This window comes from Phyllobates terribilis, unplaced genomic scaffold (genome assembly GCF_046119375.1).
Source record: "Phyllobates terribilis strain yellow unplaced genomic scaffold, ASM4611937v1 Scaffold_4__5_contigs__length_816908805, whole genome shotgun sequence".
In the NCBI taxonomy this organism is placed as follows: domain Eukaryota; kingdom Metazoa; phylum Chordata; class Amphibia; order Anura; family Dendrobatidae; genus Phyllobates; species Phyllobates terribilis.
The window spans coordinates 677663256-677675261 of record NW_027362764.1 but is presented as its reverse complement, the minus strand read 5'-3'; the positions used below and the strand labels follow the sequence as shown (position 1 = coordinate 677675261).

Here is a 12006-nt window from a genome sequence, read left to right as displayed (position 1 = left end):
GACCCAACCCACCTGGAATTGACGATGCCAACGTCACGTAAGACACAGCAAGGGGACTCCAAAATGAGTTTCCATTTTTTCCCAAAATTGTGGCACAGACACCACTTAACCCTAGAACGCATACCTGGGGCCTTGCAGTCCCGCCCTGTTAATTGTTTTCTATTTTCTGCAAGATTACTTTAGTTAGAATTTTGAAACTCTAGGTATTCTTCATGTATATAGTTGTTTGTCATTTGAGTTTGAGTTATTCAATGTTATTTGCACACGGGCCTAAAAGGCCCCAGGTATATGAAAGTGTAGATTTTTATGGTCATGCGTTCTAGGGTTAAGTGGCATCAATTGCCCCACAGTTGCTTAAAACGGTTGGTGAGGTGATATTACCAAATCCTCAAGCTTTTAGCCTCCCAAGGATAACACAGGATTAGAAAAGTCCTTGCGAATCCATGATTTGTTCATCTTTATGAACGTGAGTCTGTCTACATTCTCAGTGGACAGCCGCGTGCGCTTATCTGTCAGCACACCATCAGCAGCGCTGAACACACGTTCAGAGAGAACACTGGCTGCAAGGCATGACAAGATCTCCAAGGCGTGAGTGGCGAGCTCCGGCCATTTTTCCAGATTGGAATACCAAAATGAGCAAGGGTCCAGTGACACAGTCATAGCTTCGATGTTCACTTGGAGATACTCCTGCACCATCCTCTCTAGGCATTGACTATGTGTCAGACTTCTTGTCTCCTGTGGCCTTGCAAAGGATGGTCTAAAAAAGTGGTGAAACGATTTCACAAAATTGCTGTTACCAGCAGATACTGTGTTACTGTTACGGTTTGAGTGATGAAGACTCGACAGTCCCGCGGTTGGCAAGTTAGAACTGTGAGATTCACTTCATGCACCACTGGTGTTTTGTGGAAAAGCACATGTAAGATTCTGCAACAGCGTCTGCAGATACTCCTGCATGCGTCAATCCCTTTTTATGGCAGGAATTATTTCGGCAAATTTACTTTTGTACCGGGGATCTAAGAGTGTGGCAACCCAGTAGTCGAGATTACTTCGAATTCTGCAATCTGAGGGTCATGTTGCAGGTAGTGCTGCAAGAAGGCACTCATGTGTCTTGCGCATCCAGGAGGACCAAGTCCTTGTTGTGTTGGTAGCGAGGTAAGAATCATGCTTCTTTCCTCTGCCCTCTCCCCCCAACCTCGCACAGCAGAAATGTGATCAAGGTCTCCCTCATCTGATGAGTCTTCCATGCCCATCGCCAGTTCATCCTCCACTTCTTCCTCGGCTCCTGCACCTTCCTCAACAGTTTGGCTGCTACCATGCGCCCTGTTTAATCCCTCTCCCCCACCCTCCCATGCCTGCCTCCTTGGTGCTGCCAACCATCTGGACCTTGGAGATGTTATCCCTTCCGCATACGACTCCTCCTCTACTTCCTCCACCTCCTCTTGTCCGACCACCTGACTCTGAATTCTGTTTAATGTGTGCTCCAGCATGTAAATCACCGGAATAGTTATGCTGATAATGGCATCGTCAGCACTAAACATCTTCGTCGCCATTTCAAAACTGTGCAGAAAGGTGTGTGGCGCCCCTGAGGGTGCAGTCACCACAGAGTTACTGCATCTCACCCAGAGGTGTGGTATCTCACCCTCAGGTAAGGAAGGCGTATGGCTCGGGACCCTAACACCTGCTTCCAACACATACCCGCAGTGGGGTTAGGGCGAGATTGCTCCTAAGGGAGAGCACAGTCCCAGGTCCCTAGCTGGTGGGAGGATCCTATGTAGTGGGTGCTTAGGGGAGCAGCTTAGGGGAGCACATGACAGGGAGAGTATAAATAGGAAGCCATCTTAGAAAGAGCAAGCCAGTCAGAGGAGGAAAAGTGACAGGAGCAGAGGCTCGACATGAGCTCTGCTCCGGAGGCGGGCCTTGCCTGGGAGGCCCAGGACTGAAGGAGAGAAGAGAGGAGTGGGAGCAGGAAGGCTCCAGGAACCGAAGGGACCCTAGGGCTACGGGCCGTGCAGAAGGCCACCTGTACTCCCGCTGCTACCAGGAGGTAGAGGGGTCAGGCCAGATAAGGGGAACCGGTCCCTCAACTAGAGGAGAAACAGCAAGGCTCAACTAGAAACCGGAGGCTGCAGCATTTCATGTACTGCAGGCAAAAGTCCACACCAGTCTCACTAAGAAGGTAGCCACATAGGACCCAGGGGACGGAACACAAGTCGCCCGCCAAGGCCCGAGGATACCGGATAGAAGTGTCACTGGGTGTGAGGTGCAGGGAGAAGGCCAGAGAAAGGACACACAGAAGGGGGTCCTGCTAAGTACTCCGGAGCTATCTGGGGGTGGACTGAGCCCCTCACTGAGTACGCACAGCACGACGGGTGAGATAGCTCTGGTACCTGTAATCTGGACTGCAACAACTGTGAGTAAAGATCTTGGGACTGCATCACACAGACTCTGTGTTCATTACTGACTCCCTGCACTACAACCACCATCATCCACCCACACTGCCCTGAAGCTACACTCTTCCTGTGGTGAGTAATAATACCATTGCAGCAAAACCACCAGCTTCAGAGGACTGTTCCGCAGCGGCGGCCCCTTTGGCCGCACTCCACAGGTGGCATAGTCGGACATTATAAAATCCATATATATAAATTACCGTTGGATTGACCGCCCTGGGTCACGGACCGGGTCACCGCCACAGTGACTACAACCCCCAGCGTCTACCGGCCCGGCTCCGGGTACCTCACGGCCCAGGGGGCGCGTCAACTTCATAGGTCCCTGATCTGAGACCACTCCTGCTGTGTGATTTGCCCGACCTCTGGATCTCGTTGGCCCAGGCTATACGTCAGAAACTATTGCACCAGGGCTTGTCGATGCTGCCACAGTCGCTGCAACATGTGCAGAGTTGAATTCCACCGTGTCGGCACATCGCATTTCAGCCGGTGAACTGGCAGGCCCAACGACTTCTGTAGAGATGTAAGTCGTTGAGCTGCGGGATGCGAATGGCGGAAGTGAGCACACAGCGACCGTGCCCTCTGCAGAAGGCCATCTAGTCCGGGATAGTGGGCTAAAAATTTATGGACAACCAGGTTCAACACGTGAGCCATACAAGGCACGTGTGTAACATTGCCCCGGCAAAGGGCCGCACCCAGGTTTGCAGCATTGTCGCACACGGCCTTCCCTGGTTGCAGGTCCAGTGGAGACAACCATTCATGAAACTGGGTCTCCAGAGCTGACCACAAGTCCTCAGCTGTGTGACTCACATTTCCCAGACATTTCAAAGTAAACACTGATGCCGTTGAGCCCTGCTGCCAGCATAGTAAGGAGGTGCGCAGTTAGAAAGCAGGTGGCATTACCAGACAGGCTTTGGGTGCAGGTGGAGGACCGAGAGGAGGTTGAGGAGGCAGAAGCAGTGGAGGAACTTCTAGATAGAGGATTGACGTACAACTCGCGGGGATGGCAAGACTTGGATAGCAGCCCCTTGTCCTGCTGTCACCATAGTTACCCAGTGCCCTGTTAGCGACATGTAACGCCCCTGTCCATGCCTACTCGTCCAAGTGTCTGTGATGAAATGCACCCTCTCACACACAGAGTTTCTCAAAGAAGCGGTGATGTTGTGTGCGACATGCTGGTGGAGCGCAGGCACACCTTTCTTTGAGAAGTAGTGCCGACTGGGCATCTGGTACTGGGGCACTGCGATGGACATAAGGTCTCAAAAATCCACTATGTCCTCCAGGCGGAAAGGCAGCATTTCTGTAGCCAACAGCTTGCAGATGGTGAAATTCAACCTCTTAGCTTTCTCATGGCTAGGAGGAAATGGTCTTTTACTTGTCCACATCTGAGGGACCGAGGGCTGGCTGTTGTGCTTTGACGGGGTTGAGTAGGGTGTCCCTGGCAAACTGCCAGTCTGTGAGGAAGATGCAGGCGGACATGTTAGGTGGTGCTCTCGATGTCAGAGAGCTCTCAACACCAGCAGGTGTTTCCACTTCCCAATGAACTGACGACCTGCCAATCACACTGGCTGTTGCAGGTAAAGAGGTGGCAGGTCTGCGTCCAAAAACATGTGTGACTGCTGTCCCCCCAGTCACAGAGGATGAAGAGGCCGCGGATGCACAAGATGGGGCAGACGGTGGTTGGCCCAGCCTGCTAGGCCGCATTGTAGCACAGTGAGCTTCCCACTGCAACTTATGCTTCATATCCATGCATGAAGTACTCAAACTATGGATTTTTTGGCCTCTACTTAGCTTTTGGTGACAAATATTACAGATAACACTAGTTGGGTCATCCTTATCGATCTGAATAAATGCCCAGGCTATGCAAGGCTTAGAGCCCATGCGACCTGAAGAGCCACTACGACTTGTGGTCAGAGGCGAAGTTGTGGTTGAGGATGCAGTTGTTGACGTGCTTCCAGTACTCCGTCTCTGTCCAGGAAAGCGCAACCTAACCTCGTCGTCAATAGCATCTGTGACGCCCCGCTGCGCTTGGTATCACAGATCCTAGAAGAGTGTATTGATGGAATCCTCCACAAGAGGCCCCCATAAACATTCACACATCTCCACCTTCCACCTCAGACCAGCAGAGGGAGCCCATTAGGGATATAAATAGTGAAGGTGGAGCTAGGCAGTTCAGTTCCTCTGAAGAGTTCCTGCAGTAGAGAAGCCTAAGAGAGGTCAGTCTGCAGTGTAGCTCAGTCTAGTCTAGAGAACTCAGTTAATAGTTCAGCAGTGGAGCACGAGGCTCCTGCTAGCTAGATTCAGGGAGCCCAGATAGAGCTTAAGGTGTGCCGGCGTCATAAGATCGGTGAAGCGCGGCAAGCTGCCGTTAGTGTGTATAGCCTATTGAGGGCCCGAGTAGGCCGAAGTCGAGTGGCGAGTTAGTACATAAGGGGCAGAGGAGCTTAACCAGCTCACCCCGAAGCATTTACCGGACACCGGATCCGAGCTTACCGGGATCTCTATGACCCAGTAAGGCATAACCGGAATCCCTGGAGAACTACAAGTCCCAGGATCGCTAAGGTGCTGATACGTAACAGAGCCAGGAGACGCTTAGGCCCCGCATACTGGGAGCGTGAACTTCAAGAGAAGGCCCTACCACAAGGTCAGCCAGCGCAGGACAGAGACAAAGTTAGGCATAGCTCCAGGCAGGTCAGAAACTTACTGCGCAGAGGCAAGAAACAGGAGGCCCTACACCCGCTCATTGGGGAGGTAAAAGGTACTGAAGTGACTACCGTGTCCGTTTCCGTTCTTGCTCTGACCCAGCTGGGTCTCGCCTGTCCTGCATTCCCCCTGCATACGCTGACCTGAGACCTAGCTCCACCTGTGGGGAGCTATACCATCGAGCTGCCTTATCACGGGCCTCAGTGGACTGCTGCAGCGCTGGTGCTTCTCACCAGATACCACAGGTGGTGTCACAAACTCTTATAAAATTAACAATTATCCACCCTTTTAAAGAGTGACCCCAGGGTACGGGCCAGGGAGCCGACCACCGCGACATCCCAAAGGCCAGGCAAAGGCCCGGGTGACTTCATCGACTGGCTGACTGTGGGTTGACAGTAAGTGGGATCTCCAACCTTGTCATCATCACCCTGTGTGTTATCACACCCGTCGTCCTCAAAGCCAACCTCTTCCTGCCCTGACCGAAAAGTCAAGTTGTCGCTCCAATCAGGTATTTGAGTCTCATCATCGTCTTCATCATTGTCTCCACCAACAGGAGTTACAGTTTGGGAACGAGGGTCTACATTATGCTCAGAACCTTCTTCATCTGGTCCTGGATCCGACTTATAAAGATTCTGGGCATCAGTGCAGATCATTTCCTCGTCTGGATTAACAGAAGCTCTGGAGCAGACCTCCGTTTCCCAGGCTATAGTATGAGTAAACAGCTGTGCAGACTCAACCATCTGTGTTACCCCATACTCAGACCGGCAGCTGGAGACTTGGGAGCTGTGAGGAAGCAAGTGCGATTGGGGTGACACCTCTGAGGACTGGAGTATTTGTGATGTTGAAGTTGAGGTGGAGGAGAGCCCACTTGAAGGAGCACTTGATATCCGCTGAAGCACCTGCTGTTTTTGTGTCTCATCTGGAATTTGTAGCGATGGGCGTGTCCGTAACAAAGGGATCGTATCACATTGTCCACGAAAAGAAGTCGACATGTTAGTTTGGCTGGAAGATGGTCTTTCTTCTGCAGATGTTACTCCCCCCCCACCGCGGGGGGCACGACCCACCAGCGGACAGGCACCAGTATTAGGAGAGGGGGGCTGGCCGTCAGGGTCCACCGCGGCTCTGGCACAAACCCGGCGACACGGAGGTGGCACAGGCAGGAGCGGACTGGCCGTGTCGGCTTCTCACTTTTTGGATTTTAGAAGGGCATGACATGCCTATATCTGTGTCTCCCCCTCCTTTTACTCCTCCACCTCTTTTATTTTCGCATGACTATATGTACTTGTCACTTTTCCATGTGTTAGTTATGTCTTCTGAGCAGTTTGTCAGCTTTTGGACACCTTTGAAGGTGTTTTCTATGTGTTTCTATGTGTTTTTGTTTGCCTGCCATTGGTTTTAACGGTGTTCGAAGGTGTTCGACGAACAGTTCGACGAACACACGGGTGTTCGACGAACCGAACCGAACTCGAACACTACGGGGGTGGCTCAACACTAGTTGTGTCTACAAGACCTTTTAAGGAAGCCAGCAAAAAAATTGAAGAGAAGGGAAAGCACAAAAGGACCTGGTCTTGCTGAGCACTGGAAAGGGCAGCCGGCAGCCAGACGTCAAAGTAGAAAAGCAGCAAGTGAGAGGCATGTCTCTGCCTACGGCCACACCACCCTGAACACGCCTGATCTCGTCTGATCTTGGATGCTAAGCAGTGTCAGGCCTGGTTAGTACTTGGGTGGGAGACAGCCTGGGACTACAAGGTGCTGTAGGCTTTTGCTTTTTCTTTCCCTCCACCAGCAGGGGGCACTCTCTTCTGTGCCTTTTTTCTATTCCCTTTCACAAGTGCACACATTCATTCTCTTTTCTTTTTTTCATTTGCTTTCTCCCTTGCGCTATTTCATCTCTGCAAAATTCCAGCATCCTTCTGATCACCGTGGGCCTCCAGCATTGTTGCTTCTTTAATTTTAATACTGGGACCAGCGTCTCCCACGTGGCTGGAGGCAACCACCGGTAACCCCAAGCAGAAGACCTTTACAGGCAACACGACCCTCCCCCCTGAAGAGCAGCTCAAAGTCACTGGCAACCATCTCACCCTCTTCCTTCATTCACCCCTGGACGTCTCGCTCCGCCCCCAAGTTACGGGTCCAGCTTGCTCTTTCTGTCACATTACCGCGATGAAGGGTTTAGCCTGCAGGAGACCCTGCGCCGAGCCATTTTTGAAGACACCTGATGCGGCGGGTGAATCACTGCTAAACAAACCACACCTGCATGGACCCTTCGGAGCCCGCCCCGTCACGGCCAGATTGCTCGCCACCAAGCGATCCTGAGAAAGGCTGGCCGGGTGATGGATCGAGCAGCGTCTACTGGCCATACCACCTTGGATACACCCGATCTCGTCTGATCTCGGAAGCAAAGCAGGGCTGGGCTCAGACAGTACTTGGATGGGAGACCTCCTGGGAACACCGGGTGCTGTAGACCATTTTGATGACGTTTTGCCCTACTGAACAGCTCGGCTAGCATGGAACGGCGCCTTGCCGGACACCGACCTTAAGTAACTTAGATGATGGAAGCCCCAAGGCCTCTGAGCCAGTTGGCAGCTAAGTACGCTACCCCGCCGCCTTCACGCAGGCCTGACACCAAGCTCCTTGCCACGGCTATGAGTGCTTATTGACTCCGCAGCTCGCCGTGTGGAAATGATGGCGTTAAAAGCACCCGGGGCCGTGAAGTGGCCAGGCTTTCAGCGGGTGACCAGGGAAGGTTTTGGATGCCGGCCGCCTAGCGAGGGCCAGCAGAAGTAACATGTTTCTCTGCAAAGAAGCTTCTGTAATCAAGCCAGACGGCTGACAAAGAGCTAACCTCAGTGCAAGGAAGGTTATCCTTATCCTCTCATGCTGACAACTTTATCTTCCAAAAGGTAGGGGAGAAAACAAGGGGATCTGCTACTTTGGATCTAATCCTTATAAACAGTGAGGAAATGGTTGAGGAGGAAAAGGTGGCTGGGACCCTAGGAGGCAGCGATCATGCTATTATAGAATTTTGGATAACTAGAGGAGGAAGACATGTGAAGACTCAAACTTCAAGGTTAGATTTTAGAAAGGCAGATTTTAAGAGACTCAGAAAGAGAATAGGAAGGATCCAATGGCTGGATGTCCTTAAGGACAAAAATGTCCAGGAAGGATGGGAAATTTTTAAAAATGAGATTCTCTAAGCACAATCGTTAACAATCCCGAAAAGTAGGAAGAATGGGAAGCATTTAAGGAAACCAGGATGGATGAACACAGAACTTAAACACATGCTAAAAAGTAAGAAAGAAATGTTTATTAAATGGAAAGAGGGAGGCATATCTAAAGAAGATTATAATGCAGTCTGCAGATCCTGTAGGGCACGTATCAGGTTAGCTAAAGCTGACAATGAATTAAGGCTTGCAAGAGATGTCAAAAGCAATAAAAAAGGATTTTGGGGGTATGTCAAAAGTAAAAGAAAAGTCAAAGATGCTATAGGATTTTTACAGGATGAAAATGGAGAAATGGGAAGAGAGGATGTTGAGAAGGCCGAACTTTTTCATTCCTATTTTGCATCTGTTTTCTATCAGAAAGAAAATGTAACATCAACTGATCTTTACTGTCCTTTTAAAGGAATAGAGGAATCCAAGTTATCTGTAAACAGAAAGATTGTGAGGGAATATTTAGCTAACATAAATGAGTTCAAGTCTTCAGGTCCAGATGAATTACACCCCAGAGTACTGAAGGAGATCGTAGAAGAAATTTTAGAACCACTTTCCATAATCTTTGAAAATTCTTGGAGAACAGGAGAAGTCCCAGAAGACTGGAGAAGAGCAAATGTTGTTCCTATCTTCAAAAAGGGGAAGAAGGTGGACCCAGGGAACTATAGGCCGGTGAGTCTGACTTCTATACCAGGAAAGATCTTTGAACAAATTATTAAACAACATGTATTTAAGTACATGGATAAGAATGAAGTGATTAACCAGAGTCAGCATGGGTTTGTAACTAACAAGTCATGTCAGACTAACTTAATTTCTTTCTATGACAGAATCACTGACTGGGTGGATCAGGGAAATGCTGTAGATATAGTATATCTTGACTTCAGCAAAGCATTTGACAAAGTATCTCACACCATCCTTATTGAAAAATTGACCAAGTATGCAATGGACCAGGCAACTGTTAGGTGAATTCATAACTGGCTTAGTGATCGGACTCAAAGGGTGGTTGTAAATGGCTTCACATCCAGCTGGATGAATGTCTCAAGTGGGGTACCACAGGGCTCCGTCCTGGGACCTGTATTGTTCAACATCTTTATCAATGATTTAGATGAAGGAATTGAGGGTAAACTAATTAAATTTGCTGATGACACAAAGCTAGGAGGGATAGCTAATACTAGAGAAGAGAGAGAGAGGATTCAAAAAGACCTAAATAAACTGGAGCAGTGGGCAGCAACCAACAGAATGGTTTTTAACAGGGAAAAATGCAAAGTACTACATCTGGGCAATAAAAATGAAAAAAGCATATACAGAATGGGAGGAATAGAGCTAAGCAACAGTACATGTGAAAAAGACTTAGGTATACTAATAGATCATAGACTGAACATGAGTCAACAGTGTGATGCAGCAGCAAAAAAGGCAAATCCAATTCTGGGATGTATTAACAGAAGCATACAGTCTAGATCACGTGAAGTCATTATCGGTCTTTACTCCTCTTTGGTCAGACCTCATCTGGAATACTGTGTACAGTTTTGGGCACCACATTTTAAAAAAGACATAGACAAACTGGAGCAAGTTCAGAGAAGAGCGACCAGAATGGTGACTGGTCTGCAAACCATGTCCTATGAGGAACGGTTGCAGGATTTGGGAATGTTTAGCTTGCAAAAAAGAAGACTGAGAGGAGACTTAATAGCTGTCTACAAATATGTCAAGGGCTGTCTCATTGTAGAAGGATCATCTTTATTCTCATTTGCACAAGGAAAGACTAGAAGCAATGGGATGAAACTAAATGGGAGGAGACACAGATTAGATATTAGAAAAAACTTTTTGACAGTTAGGGTGATTAATGAGTGGAACAGGCTGCCACGAGAGGTGGTGAGTTCCCCTTCAATGGACGTCTTCAAACAGAGGCTGGACAGACATCTGTCTGAGATGATCTAGTGAATCCTGCTTTGAGCAGGGGGTTGGACCAGATGACCCAGGAGGTCCCTTCCAACTCTACCATTCTATGATTCTATGAAGGCAAGGAAGGAATTGGGGAGGGGGGGGGTGATTCCTGCTAGGGCCCTGAAATCATAAAACAGGCAGGAGAGTCTGACGCATGGTGACGGAGAGGTTGTAGGGGCAGGGTGTGTTGTCACGTGCGAGCTCGTGTGCATGCTGGCTTGTGTGTGAGGGTGCGCTTCCTAGGTGTGGCGCGCTGCAGACAGTCAAAGGGATTGTTCCCTTTCATTAAAAGTTAATCCCCGGCTGCAGGCGATTAGAAAGCAACTAACCGCGCTCTACTCACCCTACCCGGGTCTACCGGTGAGTCTCGCCTCTGCTTCCGGCCTGTGGCATTGACCGTGAAGCTGACGTTCCGTCGACAGCGCTGCAGCCGATCAGTGAGCTCAGCGGCTCTGAGTGGGGCGTTGTGTCTACAAGACCTTTTAAGGAAGCCAGCAAAAAAATTGAAGAGAAGGGAAAGCACAAAAGGACCTGGTCTTGCTGAACACTGGAAAGGGCATCCGGCAGCCAGACTTCAAAGTAGAAGAGCAGCAAGTGAGAGCCTTGTCTCTGCCTACGGCCACACCACCCTGAACATGCCTGATCTCATCTGATCTTGGAAACTAAGCAGGGATGGGCCTGGTTAGTACTTGGATGGGAGACTGCCTGGGAATACCACGTGCTTTAGGCTTTTGCTTTTTCTTTCCTTCCACCAGCAGGGGGTACTCTCTTCTATGCCTTTTTTCCATTCCCTTTCACAAGTGCACACATTCATTCTCTTTTCTTTTTTTCATTTGCTTTCTCTCTTGCGCTATTTCATCTCTGCAAAATACCAGCATCCTTCTGATCACCGTGGGCCTCCAGCATTGTTGCTTCTTTACTTTTAATACTAGGCTCCTTTTCACCAGGACCAGCGTCTCCCGCGTGGCTGGAGGCAACCACCGGTAACCCCAAGCAGAAGACCTTTGCAGGCAACACGACCCTCCCCCCTGAAGAGCAGCTTAAAGTCACTGGCAACCATCTCACCCTCTTCCTTCATTCACCCCTGGACGTCTCGCTCCGCCCCCAAGGTACAGGTCCAGCTTGCTCTTTCTGTCACATTACCGCGATGAAGGGTTTAGCCTGCAGGAGACCCTGCGCCGAGCCATTTTTGAAGACACCTGATGCGGCGGGTGAATCACTGCTAAACAAACCACACCTGTAGGGACGGCACAGCCTTTGCATGGACCCTTCGGAGCCCGCCCCGTCGCGGCCAGATTGCTCGCCACCAAGCGATCCTGAGAGAGGCTGGCCGGGCGATGGATCGAGCAGCGTCTACTGGCCATACCACCTTGGATACGCCTGATCTCGCCTGATCTCAGAAATAAAGCAGGGCTGGGCTCGGACTGTACTTGGATGGGAGACCTCCTGGGAACACCTGGTGCTGTAGACTATTTTGATGACGTTTTGCCCTACTGCCCAGCTCGGCTAGCATGGAACGGCGCCTTGCCGGACACCGACCTTAAGTAACTTAGATGATGGAAGCCCCAAGGCCTCTGAGCCAGTTGGCAGCTAAGTACGCTACCCCGCCGTCTTCACTCAGGCCTGACACCGAGCTCCTTGCCACGGCTAGGAGTGCTTATTGACTCCGCAGCTCGCCGTGTGGAAATGATGGTGTTAAAAGCACC

The 12006-nt window shown here is 50.1% G+C and overlaps 1 non-coding gene and 3 pseudogenes across 1 annotated transcript; all 4 read left to right on the top strand.

Moving 5' to 3' along the window:
- Nucleotides 1–6789: 6789 nt before the first annotated feature.
- On the top strand, nt 6790–6908 carry LOC141270212 (5S ribosomal RNA; annotated as a pseudogene).
- Nucleotides 6909–7494: 586 nt separating this feature from the next.
- Nucleotides 7495–7614, top strand: LOC141267076 (5S ribosomal RNA). Its single transcript, XR_012321092.1, has one exon. It is a non-coding gene; the product is annotated as a 5S ribosomal RNA (ribosomal RNA).
- Nucleotides 7615–10911: 3297 nt separating this feature from the next.
- LOC141267957 (5S ribosomal RNA) lies at nt 10912–11030 on the top strand (annotated as a pseudogene).
- Nucleotides 11031–11651: 621 nt separating this feature from the next.
- LOC141268199 (5S ribosomal RNA) lies at nt 11652–11771 on the top strand (annotated as a pseudogene).
- The last annotated feature ends 235 nt before the right edge of the window (nt 11772–12006 follow it).